Genomic DNA, 23,950 nt, shown 5'->3' with positions numbered 1-23,950 from the left:
CTACGAAAAACTTGATGTCTTTATAAGTAGGCAATCACATAGACACTTTCTTGGTTGCAACCCACGTTGTGCTCTCAATGGTGTCCTTTGAGTCTGGTCTCCTGAAGGCCATTGTACTTTTGCTACTGAGAGGTAGATGAGCACCTGTGACACCTGTAGGCATGTAAACACTCATGGTAAGAAATCTGTCATTCGAAAGCCAAAATGAACTTGAGACCTGACTTGCAACATACCTGTGTGACTGATCATGAAGGTTGCACAATGTCTGCCAGGAGGTTGGGAGACTGACTGCCAAAACTGCGCAAGGCATAGTCTGGGCTATTAAGAGGTTGACTGACTACTGGAATTGCGCTATGCACAGTCCAGCCTGGCCTTCTAAGGACTAAAACTATCCAATGCATAATTCCAGTCAGCAGTGACATGCAAGTAGCAAACTGCATTGCGCAGTTTTTGGGGCCAGCACGACACTGCCTCCAAGAACTGCACAATGCAAGCCTAGATGTCAGTGCCTGTCTAGACTTGCACAATTTCTAGAGGGAAGGCGGAGCCTTTGCTCCTGGAAATGCACAGTGCTAGCCGGGCAAGGCACAGTCCGGGCCCAGGCAGCCCAGTCCACCGACGGGCGACTGAAAACATGAGAAGTCTAAATGCATGGTGAGATGAGAGCAAACAATAGTGAATGATCATTCATGCAAACAACAAGTGCAGGATTCAAAAAACGGGAAAGCATGCATGTGTGTGAAGCTAGTCTCCACAACGATGACCATCCGTGCAAAATAGTGTCATGCATGCGACAAAAGTGAGATCGAAATGAAAATTGAAACGGTGCTAGTACAAGCTAGTATGTATCAAAATGACAACAATTGCTCACTGAAATCAGACAGACAACATTCCTATGAAGAAAAAAATGAAAAGCATTAGAAACGCAATGCAAGACATGAAAAGTAGGCTAACCCCAAAATAACTGAGCTGAATATGCCGACGACTCTTAGATGAAATGTCGGATGTCAAAGCTACAAAATCGATGTGAGGAATGAGCTCTACAGTGTCTAGTTGATTAGTTTTGATAAAATCGAGGTTGCGATGTGCATGCCACAAATCTAGGGAAAGCGACACTTGGTGGGAGGTTTTTGAAATGATATTTTCATGTAACCTCCAACTGCTAAAAATAAATCCCTGAAACAAGAGATTCCTTTGCATGTTGCCTTGGGAGGAGCAATCCATGCATGCAAAATAATTTTTTTGGTCCCCTAGGGAACCAGTCAACACAACTGCACATGCAACAGTCTGCTCAGTTGGAAGGAAAAAATGCAAATTTCTAGGAGGGGGAGGGGCTGGCTACCGAGAGGGATTGCACAATTTCTAGGCAAAGCAGCTGACTGTGGACCAGAATTGCACAAATTCTGGGCTGAGCAGCCCTACTAGGAGGAATTGTGCACTTTTCTCAGTGAACAGTGATAGGGAGACTTGTGCAATTCCGAAGCTCAGTAGGTCGCCAGACAAAACTACACAATTTCTAGGGGGAAGGTTGGTTGCCCTCTAGAATTGTGCAATTTTTTGAGGGAGCTTCTCAGCCTACAACTCGTCCAAGTCTGGTGAAGCAACTAGTGAGGGGGATGCATCAAGCTCTCATGGATAGGTTGTCATTCTGCGAGAAAAACACTAGAACTTGTGTACTTTGGCAAGGCAATACATGCTGCTGTGAAAGGTTGGTAAGGAGGCTCCAAAACGAAGCTAAGGAAAACTTTTGGAGGGTGGTTGTAGCTACTACAATAGGAGGATAGATGACCTACATCACTCTCATGCTACCACTCATTGATGTCATCCAAGATCTTCTTGCCTCTAAGTTCAATCATGTCTATGTCGTTGAGGATGATTACTAGCAAGGAAGATCAAATAGAGATGACAAAATTCATACATAGCATTATTCCTTCTAACATAAATTGTGTGACAGATCAAGGAGTATCACACTAAATGAGTAATGATTTACACACTTATGGAAAGCAAACAAATAATGTATTATTAATAGAAAGTAAGGTAAGAATACAACCACTTAAGCCTTGATGTTTGAAGCCTCCTTTGGATGAGTTTCCAATTCCTAGACAAGACCTTCAAGCACTCGTTCCTCCTTAGCAAAATGGGCAGGATTTAGGGATAGCTTCAACATAGGAAGGAAACCAAACAATAACCAACCACCAGATAACCAAAAGTAGATGGTAGGGGTTTGATTTATAGGGAATGAGAGGGAGTTGAGGATCCATAAAAGGAGGGAGAGGTTCCACATTACAAGGGGAAGATCCATGAAAGTAGGATCAAGAACCATGAATGGGAGGTCTCTCTCTAATCCTCATTAAAATGCAACCAGCTCGCCATTCTCGAGACTTCTAGTAGGAGAAGATTCTCCTCCATTTTAGGAAAAATTTCCTGAAGAGGGCTAATGAGGATTTTCCTATCAAAAGGTGTGCTGCCAGATCTAGTCACTAGTTAGACAAAATGTTACCAGCGTGGGTTTGTCTGCTAAAAGTAGTGTTGGACTTGAAAAACATGGTTTTTTACAAGTTATTTATAATTTCTTTGAGGAATGTCTTCTTCTTCCTTTAGGGATGTGTCTGAACATGTTTCATGGTGAATGCATCATTTTTTTACAGCTTTTGTCACTTTGCGACACTTGCGACATTGATGACACAAAGTGCAACACTTAGGATATGAGATTGGGAGTGCGACAAAATACTGTATAACGGATGCCCCCTAAAGAATGAAGTCAGAATGGGAAGTGATGGATGAAATGCTTTACAAATCAAGGCAAGGACTTTGGAGAACCACCATCAGAGGAAATATAAATCAAACATAATACAATATATCTAACATCTCTAATGTAAGTATGCGTAATAATACATCTCTTAATAGCCATCTAACAATACATGAATCTACTGCATGGACGCAACCATCTCAATAGAAGGGATCATGTGTATGGATCCACGACATGGATGCAACCATCTGAATAGGAAGTGTTAGCTACCTATACCAATAGGTTTCATATTTCATGATTGACAAATAAAAGTTCCAAATATGCTCTGCTTTGGTGATTTAAAGATCCCATATTTCAAGGAAAGGAAACATGTGTATATAGCTTGATGTTGTCTCAATTTTGATGGATGGTCCAACAGCCTAATCTGGATCATGCCATGTTTCAATTTATGTTGTAGAATAGAGAAAGAAGTCTGTCCAAACTGTTTAATCTTGGCGGACCAGTAGTTAGGTAGAGAACTAAGGTTCCCAACTGCTTAATCTGGGACCTTGTAAGCAATAAGGGTAGCCTTAGATAGAAAGTCAAAAGAAAAAGCCAAGAGAAAAGAAAAGGCAAATAAGGGTCTGCAAGTCTAAGTGCACCCTCCATGAAGAGACAAAAAATGCTAGACAAGTAGATGGGTAGGTAGATGGGGTTGCAGAAATGTCATTCATTTCAACTGAATTTTGCTGGTCTAGCATAAAGGAACATCAGTGGATAGAGAAGCTCCTCTTCTCCATCATGTTGCAGCAAAGCAAAGGAGCATGACTAACTCCCTTTTCCCCCCTTTCACATTCATTACTAACATCCCTTCATCAGTTGTGTTCATGAAAGAATTTAAGGTTTTATGTTGGTTCTTATTCCTTTAAAAGCCACATTTCTTGTCTAAAATTCTTTTCATTTTGATCTACTCCCTAAGCTAAGTTGTTTTTATATAAACTTAGTGATATCACTCCTCATTCACCTCTTCCATTCATATTAACCCCTAACTTCTTATTATCTAAATCCCCTATGTTACCCTTTCCCTATTATTATAAACACTATGGTGTATAAACCCCAAGCATTCTATAAATATCCCTTCCCCCTTGGCATTATAGCCATATGTTCACAGTCAGGGATTAAATTGACATCTGGTGAGTTTAAAAACCCAAACCCTACCCCTCTTCCCCCTTCAGAAGTTATCTAAACCATTAACCCCTTCATTTGCTAAAGAACCTGGAAAAAACCCCATTTTCACCCCTAACCCGCTTCATTTGCAAAATATACATAAAAACCCACTTTTCCCATTTTACCCAAAGTATTGGCGCAATGCGCGTTTTGATAAAATACATTGAAAATTCATACAAATTCTCCAAAGTCCACAGTCCCGCTGGGCGCGCTTTTCAAACAAATATATTATTTTAATCCCCGCCCACGTTCGTATCAACCTGGCACCTTAACGATCCGTCGACCGTCGGATCTGGCACTTTTCATCCGATGGCTCTCATGCATTTCAGACCAGGCCCAACGTCCGTAAGTTACCTTCCGAAATTTTTCAGAGGGTGACGTCAGGCCTCGGCCACGCGTCACCTCCAAATCGTATCGGAGCGCCCTCTGACAATTCCGCTTCCGTATAGAGAGCGGTGCGATATTATACTGCTTACCGTTTCTGGTTTTTGTGAACCCGCCTTGCCAATGTCACTACCACGTCACTACCACGTCATTACCGCCTCACTGCTACTTCACCGTCGCGTCAGTGCCCCCGTTCGCCACTGCTCTGACCTGCCTGCCACCTCACAATCCCCGTGGACCACTCTCAAGTCACCACGTCACTCGATGACGTCATGCTGACCTCATCCGACCTTGACCCCACCTGATGATGTCATGCTGACGTCATCCAAAAAAAAGCGCCAAATAACCCAAAAATCCATATTTTGGCCGAAAAATCATGTTTTTGATTACTTTTGCAAAAAACGACTGTTGCACCTCTGCATGTATTTTACGACCAAACAAGCGTCAACCTGCTGAATTCGACCCGAGGACCGTTGGTGCGCCAATTCCACCTGTATTTGTGACTATTGCCGACAGTTTACCAGGTATTTATCCCAGTGATTCCCTCTGCACCTAGTTTTATCCTGCATTCTCCAACAATAGCTTAAAGAGTAAGAAAACATTGTGTTTACCGCTAAATACCCTGTGGCTAGCATCCATTTTCAGTTGTAAAGTCGAAATTCGCCTGCAGAGCCTTGTTTACCCGAGTTTTCGCAAAACATACAGTTGCTTCGCGCATTCGTGAACTGAGAACCCAAGCTGCACCAATTCACCGTAAAGAGAGTTTTTAAGGCCAAGCATTTGCCCTATCAGTGCTTTGTGCAGTATTTCAATTGATGCCATTGCCATTTTATCCTCTGTTCCTTAGTAAATCACCTCTCTTTCCAAGAAATACTCCTTTGTGTTGCTCTGCACAGTAACACCAGTTCATACCAACATAATCCTAAAGTAACCATGGATGCACCAGTAGCTCCTGTAGCCTTGAATATTGCTCCATTAAATGCCCCTCAGAGAGAATTGGAATGGAAGCCATTAGCAGACCTGGATTATCAAATATCAGAAGAAATGCTAATGCACAGCAAGTACCACATCCACTTGTTAAACGAATTGAAGATTAAACATGAGACTGGAACAGATGTATTGGGCATTTGGGATTCTTTCCTCCCTATCTTCAAGCTCCCTCAGGTCAACCAGTTTCCTGACCTAATCCACCTATGTGCTGATTGCAACGACGCCACTCAGAGGGCTGTGATTGACCCTTCAGGCTCATTTGTTTTCTATGTCACCCCTGAAGCCATCAGAGAGATGCTGCACTTCAAAACTAAGAAGAAATTAGTTCCTTTATCACTGATTGATCTGATAAAGCAAGGAGCTAAATTGACAGATGCTCAGGTCACCAAACTAAATCAATTGTACATTGACTCTGACACCGTGAAGTACCCTCCCATTTCTCATGTTTACCTCAACCAATTGGGCAGGGACCTTGTAGACATGATCAGTCCCATTCTGGGCTATAATTCAATTGAGTTTGTTGATGAAACTGTGCTGGTGATGATGCTCATGTTTTCCCCTGGCAAGTCTCCAATCTGCTATGACTATGCCACCTACATATCTGACAAAATACATGAGCAATTGATGAACTTGTCAAGAGAAAGGGTGTTCAGATACACCTCCTATATCTACCACTTAATTTTATATTATCAACATGAGAAATTTCCTTTTGTTGTGAAAAGAGTCGATGCACAAGGCAATCCAAGGTCAGTAGTCTATTGGTCCTCTGCGTTCCACTGCAAATCTTGTTCTCCATACACTTATTGTGAGTTTATAGACCTTTTCATCCGCCCAGCCATGTCTCTGCTTCTGAGCTCACCTCCTCCTAGACTAACTGATGAGATGCAGAGAGTCCTTCAGTTATCTAAAGCATACAGCATTGGGGATTGGTACTATTACCAAAACCACACAGTCATCAGAATATATGGGTGTGAGTTGCCCCCATATAGATTGCCCAAATATGTGCCAGATTGTTTGCCCTTGAATACTTCAGGCAGTTTGGGAATACTGATGTGCTACATTTTTCAGGCAAAGGCAAGAAAGTACAGCTCAAAGTAAGAAACCAATTAGGCCAGTTCATTTACAACAAACTGGAGGAAGGTTGGCAAGAAGCAGACATAATGCTAGAATCCCTTGGCCTACAGACCAGTTTCCTTTGGAAACCTTATGACCCCAATCACTTCATAACTTTAAGAAGGGTCAAGTATAGGCTGGCCAGTTATGACCACGTAAGGTTGCCTCACATAGAAAAATATGCAAATCAAATAAAGTGTAGGAGAGGCACCTTAGAGGAAGCTGTCACACAAGAAGAATTAAATCAAAGAGCAGTTAAAAATCTCAAAAAGATGGCTGAATTAGAGCTTTGTGCACAGGTATTTTCTCTTCCAGGCACTCAAGTGGGAGCAGCTGCCTCATCCTCCACAGCACATCAGCAAGTAGCCAAAGCTACTGATCAAACCTCTAGCAAAGGAAAAGAGAAAGAGATGGAGCCAGAGTAGCCACCTCATGAACAGGTACAACAGCAACAAGGGGGGCAGCAAGAAAAGGAACAGCCAGTGCAACAAGAGCAAACATCACAGGCCCCAAAATCCACCGGGCAGCAAGCTCAGGACACTCTGCCTCCTAGGCAGGAGACAACAATGGAGGCCTCAGTCCTCCAAACCCCACAAAAAGAAGACATAAGTAGAAAGAGGGACAGAGAGACTCCCCTCACAACATCAACAACTCAAGGGGAGAAAAGACACAGAATGAATCCCCTCTCAGAGGAAGAAATGCCTATAGGGCAATCTTTGGGCATGGGCCCACCTAGTATGGAGGCATCTGCAAGTTCCTTCCAGCAAGAACAAGAGAGGATGATCGGAGGAGAAGTCAGCTCCTCAAGCCAGCAAAGAGGAGGTGAACTGGGCATCAAGCAACAATTCATTGATATAAAGAAGAGGAATGAGCCCATAAGAATACAGCTATATAATCATTTGTTGAAAATGGCTCCCACTAACTAGCAAAGACTAATGTTTGCATATGATGTCCAGGAGGGCAAAATGATCATGAGCCATTTTACGCCAGCAGTGTTGCAGCCGCAGTCAGCTGCAGATTACATAAGGACCAACCTTGAGGTCCTTGCCAAGGACATCCACCCAATGGATCAAATCGAATTACATAAGCAAACGGGTGAGATGGTGTATGCCTCCTTGGCGGATAAGACATTGGTGAACTACAAGCTAGAAAATAGCCTAAATAATACAGCTGCCCAACTTGAGTTGGAGAGAGCATCCTCTCAAGCAAAGGACAACAGAATCAAAGCCTTAGAGGAGATAATCATAGAACTTGGGCATGATCCCAAGGACATCAAGGCTGTACAAGCATTATTGAAGTTAAGAGATGCAGATATGGCAGCACTAAGGAAAATTGTAAAAGTCCCAGCAACCATTCACCCACAAACTGGAGAAGTTGCCCAGCTGAGACATGACCAAGATGCAGCAGCTATGCTGGTGTCATTATACAAACAACTGATCCAGACACAGGAGAAATTGGGAGAATCAGAGGCTGCACAGGCTGCACTGCAGGCAACATTACAACAAAAAGAAGGAGGACAAACATCTCAACCTCCTCCAGAGATAATCAACCTTTAGGAGCCTCCTCAAACTACTGCTCCTCCCACTGAACGGACAGAACAGGCAGCGCCTTCCACATTAGCACCAGCGCCAACAAGAGAGCAGGCTCCAAGCCTGGACATGCAGAAACTGAGAAATGAAATCCAAGCCCTCGAAGCGCAAATGGCAGAATTAAATGAGGCCAGGGAAAATTTGGTCAAGTTGAATGAAAGATATGATAAATCAAAAGAAATTGTTGCTGAGAAAGGAAGAGAGATAAAGGCTCTCAAAGAGAAGATAAAGGAGCTGGAGAAGGAGCTCACACTTGATAAAGTAGTGGCTGAACTCAAGACAGTCCTACTATTGGCCAACATGGCCAATCATAACTGATCAATGGCAATACATTGAGACCATTCATGAGCAAATAGAGCTCATAGGGAAAGCACATAGAGAAATCCAAAGAGCAAGGGCATCTCTAGGCAATATGCCTGAGGTTGCCAACAGAATGATTAATGTGCTTAATAACAGAACAAGTGCTCAGCTGGCAACAATGGGAATTTCCAACAGGACTGAGACCATTTTGCTAATAAAAAGAGTCCTAACACTAAGAAGCCTGGTACAAACACTAGAAAGAAGAAGCCAGGATATGCAGACAGAGGTTAATAAATTCATGGACAAATTTGTAGCATTGCAGAACAGAGGTCTTCCTAGCTTACTGAACAGCGCAGGAAGACTACTTTCCCATGAAAATTATGCCAAAAGGGTCAACACATTTGCTACAAATCAGATTACAGAAAGGCCCAGTACTTCAGAAGAATCAGGGCCAGCATCAGGGCAGAGTCTCTACAACAGGGTTGAGAACCTATTTTTCATCATGGATGAGATCAAACATTTGTTTGAAGTGCCTCCAAATTTCTATAAATACACAGAGGCAGATGAGACTTTAGAGGCAATTCTAAGACATCAATTGCCCACACAGGAAGTCTGGACCAAAATGATACAATTAATATTGTAAAACCAGAGCCTGTAATCAAGTTTTTCATTGAAATATATAAGTTATCATGCACAGGAAAATTTTGATAAAATCAGCATGTATGGAGAAGAATGGGCTGAGCCAACTCAGCAAAACTATTCGGCCACTAAAGCAGCACTGACAGTCACAAGTGACAGGGCCGAAAAGCTACAGGAGGACAGAGCTACAAAGACACGTCATTCATCATTTATAACAGAACATTCAACCGACTCAGTGGCCTCCAAAGGTCAAAAAGTCTTCTGACAGAATTTATAGAGTTTATTTTGTATTCAAAGCTGTAATAACTTCTTATCTGTTTTCTGTACAAGTTGGTGAACATATTTATTTCTCAGATGACTCAACGCTTCAGATATTTTGTATCACCGTTTGTATATATTCCCCCTCGCATAAGCTTGCAGGGGTTGTTGTTGATTTCTCTTCTAGAGTTTCTTATGCTGTAAATTTTCAGAGTATTAATACAAAGGCTGATGGAATTTCCAAAGCTCTGCGTTATCTGAGTCATTGTGTTGTTTTGCTGAATGTTACAGGATTCCTGCGTACTTCATGGCACAATAAGTTTTCCTTAAAAACTCTTCGTTATGTGTTTTTTTTTGTTATCCTTTCATAGCTCATTCATGTTTCTGTGTTTCATAGTTAATGGCAGAGAAAAAGAATAGTTCCAGGATTTATTCACAGAGTACCCTGAACTCAATCTATGCTGTTATAAATGTCTTTCTTCAGTTATAGTCATAAGGTGTAATTCTTAACTGCTGCACCTCCAAACTATATCTTTCACAGTGATTGTTGTTTCAGGAATTCAAGTTTGCTCCTGTGCAATATATCTCTTTCTTACACCCCCAGCTTAGTGGAGAATTCTTAATTGCTTTTCACTGGTTAAACACACCTCATAATCACAATTTCAATTTTGTTTCATGATGTATTTAAATGGCCTTGCAGTTTCAGCAACTCAACTCAATCCCTCAGACAACCTGTAGCCACAGACTCCATTGCCCAATGGACTAGAATTATCTGAAGATTTCCACCTTAGGTACAGAAGACATCCCTCAACCAAAACATAAAACCAAACCCTGAATTCATAACTAGCCTAAAATCTTCACAAAACAGAGACAAACCTTAAAGAGAGAGCCCTCTCTGATTACAGTTTGGCTAGAAGCTGTAATCCAAAGATTGGTTAGTGGTTACCCCGGCCGTATTCCCTTGGGAGTCAAAGGGAACAACCTGGGTGTTAACATAATTGGCGACTCCACTGGGGATAGCATATTTTTCAACTGTTGTCTGTCCATAGACAGTGGTTTAAAAAACCTGAGCAATCCCTTGAAACAGTTCCAAAAATATCCTAAAAATACCAAAAAGAAGTTCAGAAGCTGGCTCCTAAAAGGAAAACAAGGCACACTAGGTCAAATCCTGACCCAAATCCTCCTCCTGTTTTCAATAACCCTAATTTGATCCATAAAACTCATAAAATCCAAGAGGAATGGGAGCAGTCTCGTGAATCCACTCCTGAGGCAGTTCAGCATAGTTTTATCCCCACCCTGCTAAACCTACTATTCCATACCACTCATTCCTCCCCTCTTCATCATCCACTTCACAAAATATATTGGCAACACCTAACACACAAACTGTCATTGTTGTTCTTGTTGTTCCAGTTGTCCCACTTATCCCACCAAATATGGCAAATCGTTATGCACCCCTCGAGCTGCCTAACAATCCCGGGGCCATGCCTCAGGATTACCAGGGTAAAATAACTTATTTTGATGGAACCAGTACATACACTGCCTTACAGCATACTAAGAAAATGCAAGACTACTTTGAAAACTATGAGATAGATGATGATGATGTAAGGATGAAAATCTTTGTGCAAAGTCTCACAGGTGAAGTAAGAACATGGTTCAGAGCACTGGCTGCAAATTCTATAGCTAATTCAGGTGCCCTTTATCAATCCTTCCTAAACAGATGGGAAAAGAAAAAGGACCCTCTGCACATTCTATCTGAATATGACACCATAAAAAGGGGTCCACAAGAAACTGTTTCGGACTATTGCACTAGATTCAATGTTGTCTATAGTGCCATTCCTCAAAACCTCAGACCACCACTTGATCTAGCATTAATTAAGTTCCCTGATGGATTTGATGTTGATATGGCATATCAGTTGAGAGAAAGAGCCCCTGCTACTTTGGCAGACATGCAAGACATAGCAGTGAGTGTAGAGGCAAATCTCATTGCCAAAAGAAATAGGGCAAGAACTGAAAGAAGAACTACATTTAAATAAGAACCCTCAGCATATGAGCAGAAGTTAGATGCAATCATGAAAGGCATGGATAGACTTGGGGACAGAGTGGAAACTATAGAAAAAAAGTCATCATGGGAAGGGCCAACAGCAACATGAGAAACCAAAACTTTAGAAAGACTCAAAATCCCAATGTTGGAAGGACTGATCCTGACCAGCATGTCAGACCCCCTTTCCAAGAGAATTATGCTGAGGCTTCCACATCAAGTGAACCCAATGAAGACCCTCACATCAATCTAATGGGTTTGGATGGTGAAAATCAAGTCTTTTTAACACAAGAAGATCATAAGGATGAACATCAAGCAATTCCAAACCAAATCAGGTGAGTCATTCGATTTCAAACAAGGATATGATACAACAGTTTGAAGTTCATAAACAATACAGATTGAGGAGTAGAACAATAAATGTGACACAGCCTGACAAGACAAAGGACACTCCACAGCCTAAGAAAGCTATTGTCACAGAACCAAGTGACAAGAATGGTCCAATTACAGATGAGGTAACAGTTGAGGAAATAACTGAAACATCCCCCTCAAAACAGCAACCAGTAGATACAACAACCTTCCAACACAACCCAAGCAACATTTCTCAAAAGACAAGTAAAAGGGATAAGCCTCAAGATCAAAAAGAGAATCAAGAGGAGGGCATCAGGGATTCCATTGAAAAGGAAAGGGCTATTAACCAAAATACCAAGACCCAACCTGATAAACCTTTTGACTTAGAAGCTGAAATTGGAAAATTGAAGATAGCCATTCCTCTTTCAGAATTGGCCAAACACAACATATACAAACAACAATTCAGAAAATCCCTTCAACTCAATCACAATAAAGATGATGTTAACGTGTTGGACGATACCCCAGAACTACTTTTCGACCCAGAGGTTGATGGAAAGACAACAATTGCAGGAATTTTACCTTTTTATGTCAGCCTGCATGTTCATGATAAGATATTACACAATGCAATGTTTGACTCTGGTGCTTCTCACAACCTGATGCCCAAATCAGTCATGGAAAGATTAAATCTGGATATTACAAGACCCTATAAGGACTTATTCTCATTTGACTCCAGCCAAGTTAAGTGTTTAGGTCTGATAAAAGATCTTTGTGTGTCACTTGTCCAATACCCCAATAAGACAATCCTGATGGATGTTGTAGTTGCTGATATCCCACCCAAGTATGGAATGTTGTTATCTAGATCATGGGGGGCTAAACTTCAAGGTTCCCTGCAGTTAGATATGTCATATGCCACTATCTCTGTCTTTGGGCAACCAAAGAGACTATACAGAGAAACACTCATGAAATACATGGTCAGCAGTGAAGAAAAACCTCAAAATTTCCCCATATATGCGGTCCATTCTGATATAGATTCATATATTCTCTTCAATGATAATTCAGGTCTTACAAATGATGATGAAACCAAGACACTCAAACAAGATCAGGACATTAATGAACAAGCTGCTGCTCTAGAAATAAAGCTGATCCAATCAAGTGATGAGACTGTCCTAAAAGACAAACTAAATGAAAAACCAGAACTTCAACTCACAATCCCAGATCACAGAGAAGTTATTAAGTCTCCCCTAGAACAAGAGATCCTATGGTTCCTTGAATTTGATGGGTCAGTCAACAAATTAGGGGCAGGAGCTGGAGTTTGGATACATAACAAGCAGAACAATCATGCAGAAGGCCGAGCCTATAGGCTAAATTTCAGATGCACTAATAACATGGCAGAATATGAAGCTCTTTTACTAGGCCTCAAACTAGTAAAATTCTTACAAGCCACAAAGGTTTCAATCATGGGAGATTCAGACTTAATTATCCAACAAGTGAAGGGAAATTTTGTTACTAATGACAAAAGGTTGAGATCTTATAGGTCTGCTGTTGCTGAAATACTAAACTCCTTCACTGAATTTCAAATCGCCAAAATTTCTAGGACCCACAATCTTCATGCTCATAGTTTAGCCACATTTGCAAGTACCTGCAAGCTACCCTTTGAACCTAGCCATTGCTTTACAGCTGAGGTAAAACACAGACCTTCTGTCCCAAACAATGTTAAAGATTGGCAAGTATTTGAAGATGATACACAAATAAATAATTTCTTGACCTTGCAACAAGAATTTGCAGGATTAAACATTGACACTGAGGGAGCAAGTCAATCACAAATACAGAGTGAACAGAACAACAAGCCAATATCACCCAAGACAGCTCACCAAATCCTACATCCAACAATTTTTAACAAAAACAACATACAAGAAATTCAACAAACCAGTTATGAAGAAATAGCTGCTACAGAGGCTGAGATCATAGAGCTGAAAGACAATTTTCTTCCAACAGGCCTAACTCCATTGGAGGACATTTTTGACTCAAATGATATCCCTAGAAAACCAAAAATGCAGCCCCTTAATGCTGCCATTGAGGAATGCAACATTGGAACTATTGAGAAGCCCAAAATAATAAAATTGTCTGCATCCTTACCTCCTGATCAAAAACCCAAATACATTGACCTCTTCAAAGAGTTTCAAGATGTCTTTGCATGGGGTTATGAGGATTTAAAATCCTATGACACCTCGGTTATCCAGCATACTATCCCTCTCAAGCCTAAAAGCCATTCAAGCAGAAATTGAGAAGGATCAATCCCATGCTTCTCCCTTCAATCGAAAAAGAACTGCAAAAAATGTTTAAAGCTGGCATCATAGCACCCATCAGGTTTTCTGATTGGATTTCTAATTTGGTACCTACAAGAAAGAAAACTGGTGAGATAAGACTTTGTGTTGATCTTAGAAATCTAAACCAAGTGTCCCTCAAAGACAACTATCCCTTACCTAAGATGGATCACATTCTCCAAAGAGTGGTAGGGGCCTCAAGGATCTCATTACTTGATGGATTCTCAGGCTTTAATCAAATCCTAGTGCACCCTGATGATCAAGACAAAACTGCATTCACAACCCCATGGGGAACTTTCAAATATGTAAAAATGCCTTTTGGATTGAAAAATGCAGGGGCAACATTTCAAAGAGCAATGGATATTGCTTTTGCCAAAGAGATTCATGACTTTCTTGTCATTTATTTGGATGACCTCACACCTTTCTCAAAATCTGACCAAGAACACTTGAAGCATTTAAAGCAGATCTTCTTAACATGTAGGAAATATGGAATTTCCTTGAATCCCAAGAAGTCTCTATTTGGTTTGGAAGAAGGTAAGCTGTTAGGGCATATCATTTCAAAGGATGGCATAAGAATTGACCCAGACAGGATACAAGCTATCTTACAAATGCCCCACCCAAGAAACATCAAAGAATTGCAAGCTTTCTTAGGGAAGATCAATTTCTTAAGAAGGTTTATCCCAAACTTAGCAGAACTGATCAGATTATTGAACAACATGCTAAAGAAGGATTCAAAAGTGAAATGGACAGTAGAAGCAAATCAAGCCTTTGAAGGTATAAAATTGGCCCTTACCCAAACCCCAGTCTTAACAAATCCTCAATTTGATAGAGAATTTATCATTTTCTCTTTTGCCTCCCAGCATACTATTGCTGTTGTTTTATTACAGAAAGATGACCAAGGAAATGAGAAACCCATTGCTTTCTTTAGTAGAGCTCTTAGAGATGCACCTCTGAAATATCAGATCATGGAGAAACAAGCTTATGCTTTGGTCAAGGCCATTAAAGACTTCAGGATTTACATCCTTTATTCCCATGTTATAGCTTATGTGCCAAGTCCCATTGTGAAAGACATACTCACTCAAGAAAACTTAGAGGGCAGAAGAGGAAAATGGATCGCCAACATTTTGGAATTTGATATTGAAATAAAACCTACAAAACTAATAAAAGGGCAAGGTTTGGCCAAACTAATGACAGAAGCAAACTTCCAAGCCTTAGACATAAACCAGCTGGACAATGAACCGGAGCTGGCGACTCCAAAGATCAATGTAGCCTTTGAACAATCCCCTTGGTATTCTGATATCTGTTATGTGTTACAAAACCTGTGTGCTCCCCCAGGATTGTCCAGAACTAAATGTAGGTTCCTAAAAATGAAAGCTTCAAGATTTTGTGTTATGGATGGCAATTTGCTTTGGAAAAACCATGAGGGTATATTGTTAAACTGCCTGATTGAGAATGAGACTAACAATGTCACCAAAGAATTTCATGCAGGTGACTGTGGTGGACACTTGTATTGGAAGTCCACTGTGGATAAGATACTGAGGGCTGGTTACTATTGGCCCACTGTTTTCTCTGATGTCAAGAAATTTACCACCTCATGTCATAAATGTCAAGTGTTTGAGGGAAAGAGAAAGTTACTGCCACTTCCTTTGAGGCCTATTGCAACAGAGAGACCTTTTCAACAATGGGGCTTGGATTTCATTGGAGAAATTCATCCCTCATCTTCAGGCCAACATAGATGGATTCTAACAGCTACAGACTACTTTACTAAATGGATTGAAGCTGTTCCATGCAGACAAGCAAATGATTCCACTATCATTCAGTTCCTTGAGACCAATATTCTTTCTAGATTTGGTTGTCCTGATAAGATAATAACAGACAATGCTGCTGCCTTCAGATCTAAGAAGATGGTGAATTTCTGCCACAAATTTCACATTACCCTGGGCCATTCTACTGCATACTATCCCCAAGGAAATGGCCTAGCAGAATCATCAAATAAAAGCCTTGTAAACATCATAAAGAAAGTGTTGGAAGAAAATAAGAAGAATTGGCATAAGAAGCTGGTCAATGCCTTATGGGCAGATAGACTAACAACCAAGAGATCAATTGGGATCAGCCCATATGAGTTAGTCTATGGACTAGAAGCCAAATTTCCTTCATCACTAGGGGTTCCTGTCATGAAACTTCTTCAAGAAAATCAAGCTGAGCCCAATGATATGCAAAGAAGGATCAATCAAATAATATGTTTGCAGCAAACTAGAGATCAAGTTTATAGCAGAGTTCAAGTTTTACAAGAAAAATTAAAGAAAGCTTTTGATAGAAGGACTAAGGCAGAAGATTTCAACATTGGTGACAAAGTCCTCAAATGGGATTCAAGAAGGGAAGATAAGGGAAACATGGAAATTTGATTCCCTTTGGAGAGGACCATTTGCTGTTCAAGCAGTACAAGGAAACAATACTTATTTCCTTAAAAGTCTTGATGAAGCTGATTTGGATGAAGGTCCTGTAAATGGCAGGATGTTGAAGCACTATTTTGACTACTATCCATAACTGCAGCCTAAGTTTCCCTTGTACATATTCAGGTGTATATATTACTTTCTGTTAACATGTAAAAATGCAGTTTCTCAAGTTTTATTAGTTATCAGCAAAAGGCAAATAAGTTCAGAGATTTACCAAGAGGGGAAGAGCACAATTTTGGGATTTCAAAGAGAATACTCCAAGTTTTGGTAAGAGAAGTCAAGGGCCAAGGCATTCTGACCTGCTGTTCTTGGTCTTTCAAATGGAAAAACCATCCCCATGTGGAGCCACTGTTAGCTACCTATACCAATAGGTTTCATATTTCATGATTGGCAAAGAAAGTTCCAAATATGCTCTGCTTTGGTGATGCAAAGATCCCATATTTCAAGGAAAGGCAACATGTGTATATAGCTTGATGTTGTCTCAATTTTGATGGATGGTCCAACAGCCTAATCTGGATCATGCCATGTTTCAATTTCTTTTGTAGAATAGAGAAAGAAGTCTGTCCAAACTGTTTAATCTTGGCAGACCAGTAGCTAGGTAGAGAAGTAAGGTTCCCAACTGCTTAATCTGGGACCTTGGAAGCAATAAGGGTAGCCTTAGATAGAAAGTCAAAAGAAAAAGCCAAAAGAAAAGAAAAGGCACATAAGGGTCTGCAAGTCTAAGTGCACCCTCCATGAAGAAACAAAAAATGCTAGGCAAGTAGATGGGTAGGTAGATGGGGTTGCAGAAATGTCATTCATTTCAACTGAATTTTGCTGGTCTAGCATAAAGGAACATCAGTGGATAGAGAAGCTCCTCTTCTCCATCATGTTGCAGCAAAGCAAAGGAGCATGACTAACTCCCTTTTCTCCCCTTTCACATTCATTACTAACATCCCTTCATCAGTTGTGTTCATGAAAGAATTTAAGGTTTTATGTTGGTTCTTATTCCTTTAAAAGCCACATTTCTTGTCTAAAATTCTTTTCATTTTGATCTACTCCCTAAGCTAAGTTGTTTTTATATAAACTTAGTGATATCACTCCTCATTCACCTCTTCCATTCATATTAACCCCTAACTTCTTATTATCTAAATCCCCTATGTTACCCTTTCCCTATTATTATAAACACTATGGTGTATAAACCCCAAGCATTCTATAAATATCCCTTCCCCCCTGGCATTATAGCCATATGTTCACAGTCAGGGATTAAATTGACATCTGGTCAGTTTAAAAACCCAAACCCTACCCCTCTTCCCCCTTCAGAAGTTATCTAAACCATTAACCCCTTCATTTGCTAAAGAACCTTGTAAAAAACCCCATTTTCACCCCTAACCCGCTTCATTTGCAAAATATACATAAAAACCCACTTTTCCCATTTTACCCAAAGTATTGGCGCAATGCGCGTTTTGATAAAATACATTGAAAAGTCATACAAATTCGCCAAAGTCCACAGTCCCGCTGGGCGCGCTTTTCAAACAAATATATTATTTTAATCCCCGCCCACGTCCGTATCAACCTGGCACCTTAACGATCCGTCGACCGTCGGATCTGGCCCTTTTCATCCGACGGCTCTCATGCATTTCGGACCGGGCCCGACGTCCGTAAGTTACCTTCCGAAATTTGTCAGAGGGTGACGTCAGGCCTCTGCCACGCGTCACCCCCAAATCGTATCGGAGCGCCCTCTGACAATTCCGCTTCCGTATAGAGAGCGGTGCGATATTATACCGCTTACCGTTTCCGGTTTTGTGAACCCGCCTTGCCAACGTCACTACCATGTCACTACCACGTCATTACCGCGTCACTGCTACATCACCGCCGCGTCAGCGCCCCCGTCCGCCACTGCTCTGACCTGCCCGCCACCTCACCATCCCCGTGGACCACTCTCAAGCCGCCACGTCACTCGATGACGTCATGCTGACGTCATCCGACCTTGACCCCACCTGATGACGTCATGCTGACGTCATCCAAAAAAAGCGCCAAATAACCCAAAAATCCATATTTTGGCCGAAAAATCGTGTTTTTCATTACTTTTGCAAAAACGACTGTTGCACCTCTGCATGTATTTTACGACCAAACAAGCGTCAACCTGCTGAATTCGACCCGAGGACCGTTGGTGCGCCAATTCCACCTGCATTTGTGACTATTGCCGACAGTTTACCAGGTATTTATCCCAGTCATTCCCTCTGCGCCTGGTTTTATCCTGCATTCTCCAACAATAGCTTAAAGAGTAAGAAAACACTGTGTTTACCGCTAAATCCCCTGTGGCTAGCCTCCATTTTCAGTTGTAAAGTCGAAATTCGCCTGCAGAGCCTTGTTTACCAGTTTTCACAAAACATACAGTTGTTCGCGCATTCGTGAACTGAGAACCCAAGCTGCACCAATTCACCGTAAAGAGAGTTTTTAAGGCCAAGCATTTGCCCTATCAGTGCTTTGTGCAGTATTTCAATTGCTGCCATTGCCATTTTATCCTCTGTTCCTCAGTAAATCACCTCTCTTTCCAAGAAATACTCCTTTGTGTTGCTCTGCACAGTAACACCAGTTCATACCAACATAATCCTAAAGTAACCATGGATGCACCAGTAGCTCCTGTAGCCTTGAATATTGCTCCATTAAATGCCCCTCAGAGAGAATTGGAATGGAAACCATTAGCAGACCTGGATTATCAAATATCAGAAGAAATGCTAATGCACAGCAAGTACCACATCCACTTGTTAAACGAATTGAAGATTAAACATGAGACTGGAACAGATGTATTGGGCATTTGGGATTCTTTCCTCCCTATCTTCAAGCTCCCTCAGGTCAACCAGTTTCCTGACCTAATCCACCTATGTGCTGACTGCTACGACGCCACTCAGAGGGCTGTGATTGACCCTTCAGGCTCAGTTGTTTTCTATGTCACCCCTGAAGCCATCAGAGAGATGCTGCACTTCAAAACTGAGAAGAAATTAGTTCCTTTATCACTGATTGATCTGATAAAGCAAGGAGCTAAATTGACAGATGCTCAGGTCACCAAACTAAATCAATTGTACATTGACTCTGACACCGTGAAGTACCCTCCCATTTCTCATGTTTACCTCAACCAATTGGGCAGGGACCTTGTAGACATGATCAGTCCCATTCTGGGCTATAATTCAATTGAGTTTGTTGATGAAACTGTGCTGGTGATGATGCTCATGTTTTCCCCTGGCAAGTCTCCAATCTTCTATGACTATGCCACCTACATATCTGACAAAATACATGAGCAATTGATGAACTTGGCAAGAGAAAGGGTGTTCAGATACACCTCCTACATCTACCACTTAATTTTGTATTATCAACATGAGAAATTTCCTTTTGCTGTGAAAAGAGTGGATGCACAAGGAAATCCAAGGTCAGTAGTTTATTGGTCCTCTGCCTTCCACTGCAGATCTTGTTCTCCATACACTTATTGTGAGTTTATAGACCTTTTCATCCACCCAGCCATGTCTCTGCTTCTGAGCTCACCTCCTCCTAGACTAACTGATGAGATGCAGAGAGTCCTTCAGTTATCTAAAGCATACAACATTGGGGATTGGTACTATTACCAAAACCACACAGTCATCAGAATATATGGGTGTGAGTTGCCCCCATACAGATTGCCCAAATATGTGCCCATGAGATTGTTTGCCCTTGAATACTTCAGGCAATTTGGGAATGCTGATGTGCTACATTTTTCAGGCAAAGGCAAGAAAGCACAGCTCAAAGTAAGAAACCAATTAGGCCACTTCATTTACAACAAAAGGGAGGAAGGTTGGCAAGAAGCAGACAGAATGCTAGAATCCCTTGGCCTACAGACCAGTTTCCTTTGGAAACCTTATGACCCCAATCACTTCATAACTTTAAGAAGGGTCAAGTATAGGCTGGCCAGTTATGACCACGTAAGGTTGCCTCACATAGAAAAATATGCAAATCAAATAAAGTGGAGGAGAGGCACCTTAGAGGAAGCTGTCACACAAGAAGAATTAAATCAAAGAGCAGTTAAAAATCTCCAAAAGATGGCTGACTTAGAGCTTTGTGCACAGGTATTTGCTCTTCCAGGCACTCAAGTGGGAGCAGCTGCCTCATCCTCCACAGCACATCAGCAAGCAGCCAAAGCTACTGATCAAACCTCTAGCAAAGGCAAAGAGAAAGAGATGGAGCCAGAGCAGCCACCTCATGAACAGGTACAACAACAACAAGGGGGGCAGCAAGAAAAGGAACAGCCAGTGCAACAAGAGCAAACATCACAGGCCCCAAAATCCACGGGCAGCAAGCTCAGGACACTTTGCCTCCTAGGCAGGAGACAACAGTGGAGGCCTCAGTCCTCCAAACCCCACAAAAAGAAGACATAAGTAGAAAGAGGGACAGAGAGACTCCCCTCACAACATCAACAACTCAAGGGGAGAAAAGACACAGAATGAATCCCCTCTCAGAGGAAGAAATGCCTATAGGGCAATCTTTGGGCATGGGCCCACCTAGTATGGAGGCATCTGCAAGTTCCTTCCAGCAGGAACAAGAGAGGATGATCGGAGGAGAAGTCAGCTCCTCAAGCCAGCAAAGAGGAGGTGAACTGGGCATCAAGCAACAATTCATTGATATAAAGAAGAGGAATGAGCCCATAAGAATACAACTATATAATCATTTGTTGAAAATGGCTCCCACTAACCAGCAAAGACTAATGTCTGCATATGATGTCCAGGAGGGCAAAATGATCATGAGCCATTTTACGCCAGCAGTGTTGCAGCCGCAGTCAGCTGCAGATTACATAAGGACCAACCTTGAGGTCCTTGCCAAGGACATCCACCCAATGGATCAAATCGAATTACATAAGCAAACAGGTGAGATGGTGTATGCCTCCTTGGCGGATAAGACATTGGTGAACTACAGGCTAGAAAATAGCCTAAATAATACAGCTGCCCAACTTGAGTTGGAGAGAGCATCCTCTCAAGCAAAGGACAACAGAATCAAAGCCTTAGAGGAGATAATCATAGAACTTGGGCATGATCCCAAGGACATCAAGGTTGTACAAGCATTATTGAAGTTAAGAGATGCAGATATGGCAGCACTAAGGAAAATGGTAAAAGTCCCAGCAACCATTCACCCACAAACTGGAGAAGTTGCCCAGCTGAGACATGACCAAGATGCAGCAGCTATGCTGGTGTCATTATACAAACAGCTGATCCAGACACAGGAGAAATTGGGAGAATCAGAGGCTGCACAGGCTGCACTGCAGGCAGCATTACAACAAAAAGAAGGAGGACAAACATCTCAGCCTCCTCCAGAGATAATCAACCTTGAGGAGCCTCCTCAAACTACTGCTCCTCCCACTGAACGGACAGAACAGGCAGCGCCTTCCACATCAGCACCAGCGCCAACAACAGAGCAGGCTCCAAGCCTGGACATGCAGAAACTGAGAAATGAAATCCAAGCCCTGGAAGCCCAAATGGCAGAATTAAATGAGGCCAGGGAAAATTTGGTCAAGTTGAATGAAAGATATGATAAATCAAAACAAAGTGTTGCTGAGAAAGGAAGAGAGATAAAGGCTCTCAAAGAGAAGATAAAGGAGCTGGAGAAGGAGCTCACACTTGATAAAGTAGTGGCTGAACTCAAGACAGTCCTATGGGCCAACATTGGCCAATCCATAACTGATCAATGGCAATACATTGAGACCATTCATGAGCAAATAGAGCTCATAGGGAAAGCACATAGAGAAATCCAAAGAGCAAGGGCATCTCTAGGCAATATGCCTGAGGTTGCCAACAGAATGATTAATGTGCTTAATAACAGAACAAGTGCTCAGCTGGCAACAATGGGAATTTCCAACAGGACTGAGACCATTTTGCTAATTAAAAGAGTCCTAACACTAAGAAGCCTGGTGCAAACACTAGAAAGAAGAAGCCAGGATATGCAGACAGAGGTTAATAAATCATGGACAAATTTGTGGCATTGCAAACAGAGGTCTTCCTAGCTTACTGAACAGCGCAGGAAGACTACTTTCCCATGAAAATTATGCCAAAAGGGTCAACACATTTGCTACAAATCAGATTACAGAAAGGCCCAGCACTTCAGAAGAATCAGGGCCAGCATCAGGGCAGAGTCTCTACAACAGGGTTGAGAACCTATTTTTCATCATGGATGAGATCAAACATTTGTTTGAAGTGCCTCCAAATTTCTATAAATACACAGAGGCAGATGAGACTTTAGAGGCAATTCTAAGACATCAATTGCCCACACAGGAAGTCTGGACCAAAATGATACAATTAATATTGTAAAACCAGAGCCTGTAATCAAGTTTTTCATTGAAATATATAAGTTATCATGCACAGGAAATTTTGATAAAATCAGCATGTATGGAGAAGAATGGGCTGAGCCAACTCAGCAAAACTATTCGGCCACTAAAGCAGCACTGACAGTCACAGGTGACAGGGCCGAAAAGCTACAGGAGGACAGAGCTACAAAGACACGTCATTCATCATTTATAACAGAACATTCAACCGACTCAGTGGCCTCCAAAGGTCAAAAAGTCTTCTGACAGAATTGAAGAGCATTTATTTTGTATTCAAAGCTGTAATAACTTCTTATCTGTTGTTCTGTACAAGTTGGTGAACATATTTATTTCTCAGATGACTCAACGCTTCAGATATTTTTGTATCACCGTTTGTATATATTCCCCCCTCGCATAAGCTTGCAGGGTTTTTGTTGATTTCTCTTCTAGAGTTTCTTATGCTGTAAATTTTCAGAGTATTAATACAAAGGCTGATGGAATTTCCAAAGCTCTGCGTTATCTGAGTCATTGTGGTGTTTTGCTGAATGTTACAGGATTCCTGCGTACTTCATGGCACAATAAGTTTTCCTTAAAAACTCTTCGTTATGTGTTTTTTTGTTATCCTTTCATAGCTCATTCATGTTTCTGTGTTTCATAGTTAATGGCAGAGAAAAAGAATAGTTCCAGGATTTATTCACAGAGTACCCTAAACTCAATCTATGCTGTTATAAATGTCTTTCTTCAGTTATAGTCATAAGGTGTAATTCTTAACTGCTGCACCTCCAAACTATATCTTTCACAGTGATTGTTGTTTCAGGAATTCAAGTTTGCTCCTGTGCAATATATCTCTTTCTTACACCCCCAGCTTAGTGGAGAATTCTTAATTGCTTTTCACTGGTTAAACACACCTCATAATCACAATTTCAATTTTGTTTCATGATGTATTTAAATGGCCTTGCAGTTTCAGCAACTCAACTCAATCCCTCAGACAACCTGTAGCCACAGACTCCATTGCCCAATGGACTAGAATTATCTGAAGATTTCCACCTTAGGTACAGAAGACATCCCTCAACCAAACACAAAACCAAACCCTGAATTCATAACTAGCCTAAAATCTTCACAAAACAGAGACAAACCTTAAAGAGAGAGCCCTCTCTGATTACAGTTTGGCTAGAAGCTGTAATCCAAAGATTGGTTAGTGGTTACCCCGGCCGTATTCCCTTGGGAGTCAAAGGGAACAACCTGGGTGTTAACA

The sequence above is a fragment of the Pinus tabuliformis genome, chromosome 1_2, assembly GCF_031772625.1.
Source record: "Pinus tabuliformis cultivar Carrire ecotype Pingquan chromosome 1_2, CPIR1, whole genome shotgun sequence".
NCBI lineage: Eukaryota > Viridiplantae > Streptophyta > Pinopsida > Pinales > Pinaceae > Pinus > Pinus tabuliformis.
This window is presented reverse-complemented; position numbering follows the sequence as displayed.